General features: G+C 48.6%; 1 protein-coding gene across 2 annotated transcripts in view; it reads left to right on the plus strand.

The window, feature by feature from the left end:
* LOC137416086 (E3 ubiquitin/ISG15 ligase TRIM25-like) overlaps positions 1-12,928 on the plus strand; it is a 141,911-nt gene that overhangs the window by 30,381 nt on the left and 98,602 nt on the right. The window lies entirely within an intron of this gene.

The following is a 12,928-nucleotide window of genomic DNA, read 5'->3' on the forward strand; positions in this document are numbered from 1 at the left end:
GAATGGCTGTAAGGAGGAGAAAGGTCCAGGCAGATGGTAGGCATCGAAGGTCCGGGCCGGTGCGCAGCGTCGAGGTTGGCTCCAGTCCACGCTCTGGGCTCGAGGCGAAACCCGGCGGCAGCTGCACGTATTCGTTTCACGCGGGCTGACATCGTGAATGGATGGCGTAATGTCAGCGGACCTACTCTTCTGCCTCCCGATCCTTAGCACTCAGCTCGCCTATCTTTGATCCCTTGACGCACTCTTCCCTCACACTCATCTCCTATGTACCTTCTCACGTGTCTCTTGAAGCAGTCCCTCGCAGCCGCTTTTATTGTCTGTCTGGGAATCAAGCTGCCGGCTCCGATGACACGCCTACCTGTTGGCTCACCTCGGCACTGGTTGGCCGGTAAGGGCTCGCTGACTCCACCTTTGATGATGAGTTCACGTGCCACACCTTGTTCTTGTGGCCCCACTCCTTCTTCCTCGGTTTAACCGCATGGCTTATGGCGGCGTGGTGCCAGCAAACAGCCCAATGCAAACGGCAGCGAAAGCGGCTGGCAAGAAGAAGTACCACAATTTGGAGAGAGAGAGAGAGAGCAAAATGGATGGAATGGGGCCTATCTTATTTGATTAATGCAACGCAGATTCAACTATTGGGAACAGATCCTTAACTGAAACACATAATAATGAAATAACTACAGAGAGGTCCTATGGTTCGCCACGTGTTGCACATGGATTAACTAGGGTGCGATCTTTAACAAAACCAATTGATGGGGATATTTACAGGGGATCATTTATAAGGGAAACATTTACTAAAATGTACTAGTGAAGGTTCTAAAAACCATAACCAGCACCCATCTTTCCTCTAGGGCCGTCCCGCCCCGAAATAACTTTACTTAATGTGACACTCAGGTGTAGTAGCCCTCTACTATTAACCTTACCCTTGAGTGCGACAGTTTTAAAACAACTACGTATGTCCCGCCTGCTACGTTGCATCCTACCTAACAGACTCACGCCCACAGAATAACCGAATTGTGGAATGGCTTTGAAACTACACATTTACGGTGGGGAGCATCATTTACAAAACACTAATTGGTATTTACAATGTGAACCCAGGACCTGTCATTTTGGGAGACAAAATATCTTTTGAAAAGAGGAAGAAGCATGCACAGCACTGCACCAATACACCATACTCAAATGCCTGGGGATGCACAATTGATATTGCAGTGCACCCCCGAGCACAAGAGCATTACAAAGCATCAAAGCACCAATCAGCACCAATAAGCACTGAAACACCAATAAATACACAAAGCACCATCCAGTGCTCATTGCACACATAAAAAACAAACTGATGACCTGGTTGTCAGCTCCTGCTTCCCCTGCTCTGCTGGTCCGATGTTTCTTGCTGTTGTCTTGTTCTTTGCTTGCGGCCTATTTGAAATAATAAAAAGGCACACAACGCGTCCATTTTTATTTAGGGCCAACAGGGGCCAACTAAGGGTGGTCCACCTGCATGGTAAAGGGGGCCACCTCTCCGTGGTCCGCAAGCAAGCTTTGCTCTGGCCATCATGGCCGGTCCCAGCAGAGGGGACAGGCCCCAACACATGGGGTCCATCGGTGTGGTGCTTGGCCACAAAAACGTGTGGTCCATAAAGTGGTGCTCGGCCACAAGTTGTGCAGTCCATAAGGTGGTGTACCGGTCCAGGCAGGCTGTGCAGCGGCGGCTCAGGCACACAAGTGCGGCTACCTGTGCACTCCCCCCCGGACCCAAAAGAACAAGCCGTGAGTGGGGAAGGAAAGGACACAGCAAGCATCGGGGCAAGGTCGCAAGGGTACACATCAAAACAAGGTAATGCAGAGGTGAGATGTGCATGGGACCGAGCGGAGAAAGCTCGTTCCTACCGTATGTCACCCCCCCTGTCACCTACCCTACCCTTGCCCTTACCCTGTATTTACAAAACTCTACACATTTACAAATTCGTCACTAATGTCCTGTCTTCCCCATATCTCCCCTCATCCAAATTCGTTATCAATCCCTCTAACCAAATTTGCCATCAAACCCAATTTCTCATCAATTCCTCCTCAGGAGGAAGAGATGGAACAACAAGCACAATGTCATCCCCACGTCATGATGCGTCTCACATTTCCAAAACATTTGCAACAAACCGGTGGTGTGGAGTCTTGTCACCTTGGTGAGTGGATGTAGATGGTGCGAAGAGATTTCAATCCTAACTCTACTTCTAAATGACTTTAACACTTTTACTCTACCCGGGGTCTTTCCCTGCCAAACCATTGGCCATCTTACACTATGTGGTTCTAAGAACCGAACTCCCATTGAACCAAACTGTGGTGCTCACCAATTTGGGGTCTCACTCCCCCGATTCCTCCTTCTGTGCCCTTGCACAATTTCGGGGCTGAGTCGTGTGGCTCCCCTAGCAGGTCTTACTTACCTGCGCACCTCCGCTACTGAACGTCGCCACCCGAGTTTGCCTAGCTCCTTTCCTGACCTGGGGAAGGCCCTCTGGCTCCCTTACCCCACTCTCCTGCCCTCCTTGGCATCGGGCTACCCGAGTCCTCCTCCTAGGATCATTGGGCCCCACTCACAACTACACAACTACCCTAACTGGGGAAGGCCCCTCCTGGCTCTCTCACCCCCTGATCTCTAACTGGCTCCCAGAACCTACCTGCAGCCTCGCCTGGCCGACAGACTACGTGTCCTTTCCTCCTGACAAGGTGGAAGAGTTTCTGTCAACCCTCGACTCTGATTCTGCAACTGGACCTGACGGCATCAGCCCACGGGTCCTAAAATCCTGTTCTTCCGCTCTTTCACTCCCTCTCTCTGTTCTCTTCACCCTCTCTTATGCTCAAGGTCAACTGCCATCTGCTAGGAAATCAGCCAACATCACCGCTTTGCACAAAAAAGGTGCAAAAACAGATCCTAGCAACTACAGACCAATCAGCCTTCTCCCAATTATCAGCAAAGTCATGGAATCCATCATTGCTTCGGATATGAAATCTTTCCTCTTCTCCAATGGCTTGATCTCTGATCATCAATTTGGTTTCAGACCAGGTCACTCTACTCTGGACATGCTGCTTCTGCTGTCTCAACAATGGATGGAGGTCCTCAATGCCAAACAGGAAATTAGAGCTGTCTCCCTCGACATATCACGTGCCTTCTATACGGTCTGGCACCCCGCTCTGCTCACCAAACTCTCCTCCTTTGGTATCCATGGAAATCTCCACGCATGGCTGGCGGACTTCCTCTATAGTCGTAGTCAACGTGTGGCCCTGAATGGGTTTCTCTCATCTCCTCTTCCTGTTCAGGCTGGAGTTCCCCAAGGCAGTGTTCTAGGCCCTGTGCTTTTTCTGGTCTTCATCAATGATCTCTCTGACTCTCTTGAAAATCCTCTCTATCTCTTTGCTGATGACTCCACTCTCTGCCGCTCCATTCCTCATCCCTTAGATCGGCAGTCTGCAGCCTCCTCACTCTCTGCAGACCTAGACAAAATCACTGACTGGGCAAACAAGTGGAACATGTCTTTCAATCCTGACAAATCTCACACTCTTACGATGTCTCTCCGAAAAGACCGACTGGACAACCCTCCCATCTACTTTCTGAATAATCCTCTCCAAGAAGTTCTGTCACTCAAGCTTTTGGGTCTCACTATCTGCCATGATCTTTCCTGGGAAAACCACATTTCCAAGCTGGCCTCCAAAGCCAGTCGCCGACTGGGCATCCTCCGTCATGCGAAGTCCTTCCTTGGCACACCTGAACTCCTCACCACATACAAGGCTTTCATCCGCATCTCAATGGAGTACTGCTCTCCCCTCTGGGCTGGTGCTCCTGCCTCACACCTAGCTCGTCTTCACGCTGTTGAAACCAAAGCGTTCAGAATCATTGGAATCTCCCGCGATGACGCTATCTTCAAGGGCCTTTCACTTACTCACCGCAGGCAGGTTGGTGGTCTTTCCGTCTTCTACCGACTCCTCTCCGGCCTTGCTCCCCCAGCTCTCTCTGGGCTCTGTCCCCCAAATATTCCTGCAGGTCGCACAAGATCTGCCTGCAACCCTCTTATGGTTAAACTGCCAAAATCAAGACTCTCTGCTCACCTTCACTCCTTCATTCCTCTTTTCTCCCGCCTCTGGAACAAACTCCCTCACTCTCTTCAATCCCACTCCTCCCTCCAGGTCTTTAAAATGGCTGTTCACCACCATCTCTTATATATCTTCCCCAATCCAAAACCTTGATCTTTTCTACCCCCGCTAATTTCACCCCAAATCCACTTTTTTGAGGTGACTTTTGACTTCTTTCCTGGAAGTCCTTGGTGTGCTTGCGTTTTATACCTATCCTGCCTCCCCCCAGGCCCTCAACCTCCCATACATCTCCCGATGTCCCTCCTCTCAAATGTTGTGTTTGTGTGCTTCCTCCCCTTCTCTCCCCATCCTGTCGACCGCTCCCCTTTTTATATACTTTGTTTGCTTGTTTGTTTAATTTGTTTGTTTGATAAATGTTAGCTCTTTCACGAGCCTCGACTCTGTATACAACAAAAAAAAAGAAAAAAGAAAAAAGGAAAAAAAAGACTAACAGTGGCGGAGTGCCCATAACTACAAATGGTCACACAACTACCACAACCCCCAAGGAACTGCAGCCGCATGCAGCTGAAGCTCCGAGGGAGTTGGTGACGTAATGTCATGGTCAAGGACCATAACCTCCAACTGGCATCGTTCCGAGCATAACTCCCAAGGGATTCGGACCGCATGCAGTTGGAACCCCAAGGGAATTGGTTACTCCGCACACTAGGTGGGAAACTATGGTGGGCAATGATCATAACTACAAATTCAGCCACACGCCCACCCATCCACTTTACTCACGCACCCATCCAACACTCTGTGCAACTACTCGCACCACAGATGCCAATATCCAACCACAATTTACCTACTCCCTCTACCTACTTTTAAACTACCCTCCCCGGGTACTAGTGAAGGGGTCCATCATCCCCATCCACTCCTTTCGCACCAACCACTCCACTCCACGTATTCCACACTACTCACTCCACACCATCCATTCCATACTCCATTCCATCTATTCCATACTCCATTCACACTATGCTCTATTCACTCCAGACCATCTATTCCATACTTCATGTATTCCATGCCATTCATTTCATCCAACCATTCTCCATACACCTGTGCTTCACCTGCACACCTGTGCCCACACACCTGGTGTCGCCTTAGAGGGGTCAATATATGGTTGAACCCCAAAAATATTGATACAAAAGGTTTTTCAATGGATTCTGGTACCATTGGGCATGCTAAATAACATACTAAAAATCTAGTAACATCTGACTTCCGGAAAGGGGTCATTTTCAAGATGGCGTCCAAGATGGCCGCCGGGAGCTTAAAATGGCCATATCTCAATTATTATTCAACCTAGAAAGGTGGTTTTGGTGTCTAACCCTAGATTTTAGGGCCCAAGGAATCCAATTGAATCAATAAAATTACCATCAGAAAATTCGAAAAGGGTTTTCATGTTATCCGTCACAGCAGCCAGTTATGGGCAGGCCTCAGTTCAGATCTTGTCATTGAGCAGACGTTGATGAGGTCGTTGAAGACCACTGGAGGTCTGACACGCGGAAGCGGAATGTCTGAAGAGCAGAGAGCCCTTTGGACCATGTCAAGCCCCATAACATCAGAGTACAATATCGCAATGCAGGAGTTCACAAACCTGTCATACACGACATCTGAACAGCACAAGGATTTGACGGAGTCAAGGATGAAAAGGGACGCTGCTGACCTGGAGGAGATCAGTTCAAAACTTGTAGGATGCTCACCTTTCTCGCCAGACTCTTCATTTAGGAACATTGTCACTGGTGTTGTGGCTCAGGAAGGTGTGACTGTGCATGAATATGAGTCTGTTGGATGCAAAATCATGCACAAAATGATTGGACAGTATGCATTCACATTCTCATTCAGTAGAAAGGATAAAGCCAGAACCCTTGGACAAACATCAGCTATAAAGGTCGCTCCTGATAGAACCATTGATTCTGCACTTCTTTTTCAAAGTTTCCTGGTAGTCTCCCAAACTGGAGAGCTGTCATTGCAGGAGGTTATGAGTTATGAGCTCAGTCCTTTCCCTCCTGCCCTCTTTGAAGCCAGAAACGTCTTCCGAAAGGCTGATAAGCCACAACTAGCTCACGCAATCTATGATCATGCAAGTGATGCCATCCTAGATTCTGTACCAGAAACGGAGATCCACGTCCTTGATGGAGGTTCACTCCTTCACAGAATACCATGGAAGAGTGGAGAAAGCTATGGTGAAATAGCGCAGTCGTATGCTGACTTCACCATCCAGCATTATGGTTCAGCTACGACCATTGCCTTTGATGGCTATGAGGAAGGGCCGTCCATTAAAGACAACACGCATCAGAGAAGAGGACACAATATTCATCCCATTGTCAGCTTCACTGCTGAGACAAAGTTCTCAGGCAAGAAGGAGGAGGTCCTGTCAAGAGATATCAATAAACAGACTGATCGGGATGATAAGTGATGAACTGAGAGAAAGGTATTGCACTGTGGTCAATGCACCTGGAGATGCTGACGTAGATATAGTAAAGGCTGCAGTGGAGGCATCTCTTCTACACACCACTACACTGATTGGAGAAGATACTGATCTCCTTGTCTTACTCCTTTACTATGCGCAGGGAGACAGTAAGAGCCTTTATTTCAGATCAGACAAGTCCAAAGCTGATGGCAGTTTTAAAGTGTATGACATCAACCGTCTAAAAGAAATCCTCGGACATGACGTGTGTTCTCAGTTGATATTCATCCATGCCATGACTGGTTGTGACACGACTTCTCGGATTTTTGGTGTTGGCAAAAAGACTTCTTTCCAGAAGCTTGTAAAAGGAGACCCTGTCCTTCGGTCTTGTGCCAACACATTCACCATCCCAAACCAGACCACAGAGGTGATCGATGACCTTGGATGCCGAGTAATGGCTTTCCTCTTTGGTGGCAAGTGCAAAGATTCCCTTGCAACAATGCGATATAACACCTTCAGCAAGAAGGTTGTCTCTGCTTCGTTTTATGTAACACCCGAACGTCTGCCCCCAACTGAATCTGCTACCAAACTTCACTGTCGTAGAGCGTACTACCAGATCATGGTGTGGATGGGAAAAGAAGAGGGTATGGATGCCATGAAATGGGGGTGGAGCCTGCAGGATAATCAGTTTGTCCCACTTATGTCAAGAATGAACGCTGCTCCAGACAGTCTCTTGAAGGTCATTCATTGTAACTGCTCCGCTGCTCTTGTAGACGATATGGACTACCATGTACTACTGCCTGTGGACCGTGCCAACTTGAAGAATGTGACAATCCACATAACAAGTTTCTTCCAGAGGAGTCGGAGGATGACGATGAATAGCGACTAACTGTATAAGACAACAAATGCCTAATGGGCTGGTAAACCTGGCTTACTGGATTACCTGATTACTTTGTGCTTATTTAAGTAATTTTGATTATTTCCTGGGTGCCTTAAACCTAGGTATACACACTGAAAAAATCTCTCTAGGTTGACTACTATTCGACAGAGCCATTTTAGTGGATCAGGATGTCACCTTGGGGATGCCATCTTGGACTTGTCAATAAATAATTAACTGATGGTAATTTTATTGATTCAATTGGATTCCTTGGGCCCTAAAACCTAGGGTTAGACACCAAAACCACCTTTCTAGGTTGAATAATAATAATTGAGATATGGCCATTTTAAGCTCCCGGCAGCCATCTTGGACGCCATCTTGAAAATGACCCCTTTCCGGAAGTCAGATGTTACTAGATTTTTAGTATGTTATTTAGCATGCCCAATGGTACCAGAATCCATTGAAAAACCTTTTGTATCAATTTTTTGGGGGTTAGGTGAGTTTTTTTTGTATATTGACCCTACTACCTGCACACCTGGTGGCACGTGCACCCGTCTTTCCTCCCAGGCTCATTCATTCAATACAACTCACAATCACACCTTTCACCATACTCTGCTCAATGCACAATCATGCCAATCATCATGCTCACCACAAAGAACTTCCTGCACACACACTGCATCATCTAAGCTGACTACTCCCTTCTGAAACTCGCGCCCCCCGTCCTCCCTTATACTAGGTGCTCCCACATCGTTATAATCCACTAAGCTATGCTACGTCCCCTCTACAGGTATCATGTCGCTACTTAAATCTAAAGTTACCTATTGTCATCTTTCTCGAAATTCCTATCATTTTATCCTAACCCTCCCGGGCTAGTTTACACAGCCAAAACCCCATAACTAATGATCATGTGCCCTGGCGGATGGGAGGGATGGCAGAGTTGCCATCCCTTTACATCGGGCATCTCCCATTATCAATTTTGCCCATCCAAATTTTTTTTGCCAATCAAATTTGCCAATCATTACTGCCAATCATTTTTACCCATCAAATTTGCCGATCCAATTTGCCAATCCTATTCACTATTCCCAATTTTGAATCAAAACACTATCATCATCACAGTCCATTAAACTTGAGCCTCTCGGTACGTCCATGTCAAAGTACTCGGACTTCAAAGCTCGGCTTCGCAAAGCCGCGCAATGCATACGGGTGGTTTGGTCGCCTGCAGGTTGGGTCCGTCTGGCATTCGGTTCAGGGGAGGAGGTTTGGTTGGGCCAAGGTTTAAAGCACCATCCCGGCACGGGGCCTTTCGGTCTCCTGCCCGATGGCCCAATCCTGCCCAGCCGGAACACCGCCACCACCAGGGGGCGCCGTTCCGACCCCTCCTACCTTCCCTCGAACCGGGCCGGTCGCCTTGCCCGGCAAAGTGCGGACGCGACCGTGCAGGGCGGGGCCCGGCGTGGATCGTGCACGATGCTCCGAACAAGAGCGACACGGCACCGATCCCCGCCGGCTCCCGCAATACACAAAGCCCGGCACGGGAGCTCGCGTCGGCTATACGTCGGTCTGAACGCTATCCCGTTTAACGTCGATGCTCCCCGTACATGCTCACATCCACACGCGACCCCTTTCATACTCACAAAACCCGGCGTCTCAGTGCCTCTCATGCATTCCACACACTCCGTCCATTCCACTACCGCACTGCCTGTTACACACCACTCCTCTCATGCACCTTCTTGCACACACTCGTCATTCGCACACTTCCTTAACACACCTCCTCGCGCACCGTCTTGTGCACTCTCCCTTGGTACGTACTCCGTACCACTCATGGGGGTGCACTCTTGCATCCACCCACTCATGCGCTCCGATGTGCCCTCCCGCACACGCGCCACAACCAACTCAGGTGTGCGTTCTCGCACACTCTCAACCGTTCCAAGCGTGCATCCTCGCACCCACTCCTCATCCATCTCACTCTCCGTGTCACTCTCATCACACATACACTCCGACGTGCATTCTCACTTGCACTCGGTATCACTCCCATACTCTGTCGTGCACTCTCCCTCACTCTTGGTAACACACTCGCGCTCCGACGCCATTCGTACACGCGCGCCATTGCCATTCATAACGCGCACCATGGACCTTTTACGAGCACCCAGGTGCCGTCTCGATCCCAAACGCGCGAAAATTCTTTTTGTGCTAAACACCTTCCCGCAAAACCTCTTAGCACCATACACAGCCCGTCTCACCTTCGGGGTTCTTCTTCGCTCTACACGCACCTGCAAATCTTTATAAGGATTAACAAGCACGGCATCATGATGCGGGCACGGACTCTGCACATATTCCATCTCTCCCTGCCGCGAGTGCTTTTCTACATCCGGCGTCTCTTCCATTCCAATTTCCACTATAATTAATTCGTTAATTTCTTTCTCCTTGACGACCGCCGGCTTTATTAAAATTTCCTCTTCTACCTCAGCGGTTGCCGGCTTCCCCATACCCCGGGTCGCGATTTCTATGCCCGTCCACGTGACTTCGCTTTGCTCACCTTCGCTCACCCCGCGCTTCTCAAACCGCGTTAGCTCGTCATGCACCCCCGCGACCTCTTCGCCCACTCCGCGGTCTCTCTCCCTCTCCACCTGCTTTATCTCATACCTGGCTTGCCCCCTCGCTAACCCCTCATTAATTTATTTGGCTTGGCCAATTATGCCCCCCAATTTGCCCCCTAATCTGCTTCCGAATCCCTCCAATTTGCTTCCTAGCCCCCAAATTTGCTGTCTAACCCCTCAATTTGACTTCCCATGTCATTTCTCAATTCCCCGATTTGGCTTCCCATCTCATTTCTCAATTGCTCACTGGTACTCCTTGCTTCGTCCCTCATTGCTCCAATTTGGCCTCCCAATTCAGTTCTTATTCCCTCACTTTGGTTTCCCAGCCCCCTGGTGCTTTCCATTTCTTCACCCGACTTGACCATAAAGGCCCTCATTTCAGCCATAAATGATTGCATGTCTTCAACCGTTGGTACAAAGGGCGTGGCTCTCGCCGCCACATGCGAGGCGCCGCCATTTTGTGTGCCTGCAACCCCCGCTACCGCACCCTCATTGCTCTCCTCCTCCAATTCCTCCCTGGGGTCCTGGATTGACTCTAACTCCTCATTCTCCCCTACCGGCACCCAATCACCTTGACTATCCATGGCACGATTTAAATTTTGGATCTTAATACTAGATTTCGGCCGCTCCAAATTTTGACCAAATTTTTAGATGTTTTAAAAATATGGTTTGGGTCCAATCCCACTGCCCGACACCAATTGTTACGGATCTCGGTTTCGGCACTCCCCTTACCAAGGGGGGGGGGGGGTTAATCCCCTCGTCTTTTAAGCTGGCCGTCCGAGTCCTGGAACTATCTCGCTCCTTTGTGGGGTGAGATTGGCCAGGGTGATTGGTCAAGGGATTTCCCAAATACCTTCACCAATCTCTCCGCAAAGCAAGAAAATGAGTCCCCGCTCGAGCCGCAGATGTGATGGTAGATTGCTGAGTGGTTTAGCAACCCGCAGCTCGAGCCGTTAACAAAGGACTAAACCCGACTATAGCGGTTGGCCAAATCGCGCCACAGGTACTCAATTGAAAGAAAGGACGGATGCGATCGGATTAGGGAAAACCAAGAAAGAAGAAGGTAATTTATTTACAAACTAAAAAGAAGAGGAAGGGAAAGCATGTACAGGATGAAGAAGAAGAAGCAGGACACAGGGCAGCCTCAAGCAGTCTTATATTATAACCCCAGGACAAAACAAACAGACTCACACGACAGGGAATGGCAGGAAGGAATGGCTGTAAGGAGGAGAAGGGTCCAGGCAGATGGTAGGCGTCGAAGGTCCAGGCCGGTGCACAGCGTCGAGGTTGGCTGCAGTCCACGCTCCGGGCTCGAGGCGAAACCCGGCGGCAGCTGCACGTATTCATTTCACGCGGGCTGACAACGTGAATGGATGGCGTTATGTCAGCGGACCCACTCTTCTGCCCCGCGATCCTTTGGACTCAGCTCACCTCTCTTTGATCTCTTGACGCACTCATCCCTCTCACTCATCTCCTCTCTACCTTCTCACTCGTCTCTTGAAGCAGTCCCTCGCAGCCGCTTTTATTGTCCGTCTAGGAATCAAGCCGCCGGCTCCGATGACACGCCTACCGGTTGGCTCACCTCGGCGCTGGTTGGCCGGTAAGGGCTCGCTGACTCCACCTTTGATGACGAGGTCACGTGCCACACCTTGTTCTTGTGGCCCCGCCCCTTCTTCCTCGGTTTAACCGCATGGCTTATGGCGGCGTGGTGCCAGCAAACAGCCCAATGCAAACGGCGGCGAACGCGGCTGGCAAGCGAAGTACCACAATTTGGAGAGGGAGAGAGCAAAATGGACGGAATGGGGCCTATCTTATTTGATTAATGCAACGCAGATTCAACTATTGGGAACAGATCCTTAACTGAAACACATAATAATGAAATAACTGCAGAGAGGTCCTATGGTTCGCTACGTGTTGTACATGGACTAACTAGGGTGCGATCTTTAACAAAGCCAATTGATGGGGATATTTAGAGGGGATCATTTATAAGGGAAACATTTACTAAAATTTACTAGTGAAGGTTCTAAAAACCGTAACATTATTTAACAGTTGTCTCGGCAATACATTTGTCAAAAGTATTTCACAATTTATTGGACTCTTTCATTTTTTTAGGCACTTGAGATATTTGGGGACTGGAAAGTTATTTATTTGTTTTTTATACCTCCGCCCCCGAAGGTGGCCGGAGGCATCATGTTTTCAGGTTGTCCGTCCGTATGTATGTCCGTCCGTCTGTACGGGCTGAAACTCGTTTTTCTCAGCAACCACATGTCCGATTGAGACGAAACTTTCAGGATAGGAGCGACACCCATGCAAATAATTGAAAATTGTCACCGAATTGACATTCGGTCAATTCCGAATTATTATTCGGCGACAAATAATTTAAAAGAATATGTCACCGAAACTGATGAATTGAAAAATTTGAAAGTTGGCACATTGTCAGGTACTCCCAATGGGGAACAAAAGCATGATAATGATATCGGTGAAGTGGTATACCAGCCACAAATGTTTTAATGGAATGCCTTATCCGAAAAATCTGAAATTGAATGCACATGATCGATGACACATTTGTATTGAAATATTAAAATTATGACATCATATGTCACATGGATTGGCAGCCATATTGGATTTAACCGAAAACCGCAAAAATATCTTCTCCCAAACTACCAAAACGATTGACTTGAAAGTTTGTGTCATTGACTGGGCATGGCTATTAAAAGTTGATCACGAAAACGTCATTGGTCACATGGTGTGGCAGCCAGCCACATTGGATTGAAGGAAAATATGAAATCATTATATCTCTGAAACCACTTACCCCATCGATGGGAAATTTTACAAATGTCTTTTAACACTATTTTTGCATATAGTTTGAAAATGATGGCATCGTAGGTGACGTGGTTTGGCAACCGTATAAGCTTGAAAGCCGATATTTTTTCA

This window comes from Myxine glutinosa, chromosome 1, assembly GCF_964187855.1.
Source record: "Myxine glutinosa chromosome 1, kmMyxGlut1.1, whole genome shotgun sequence".
NCBI classification, from domain to species: domain Eukaryota; kingdom Metazoa; phylum Chordata; class Myxini; order Myxiniformes; family Myxinidae; genus Myxine; species Myxine glutinosa.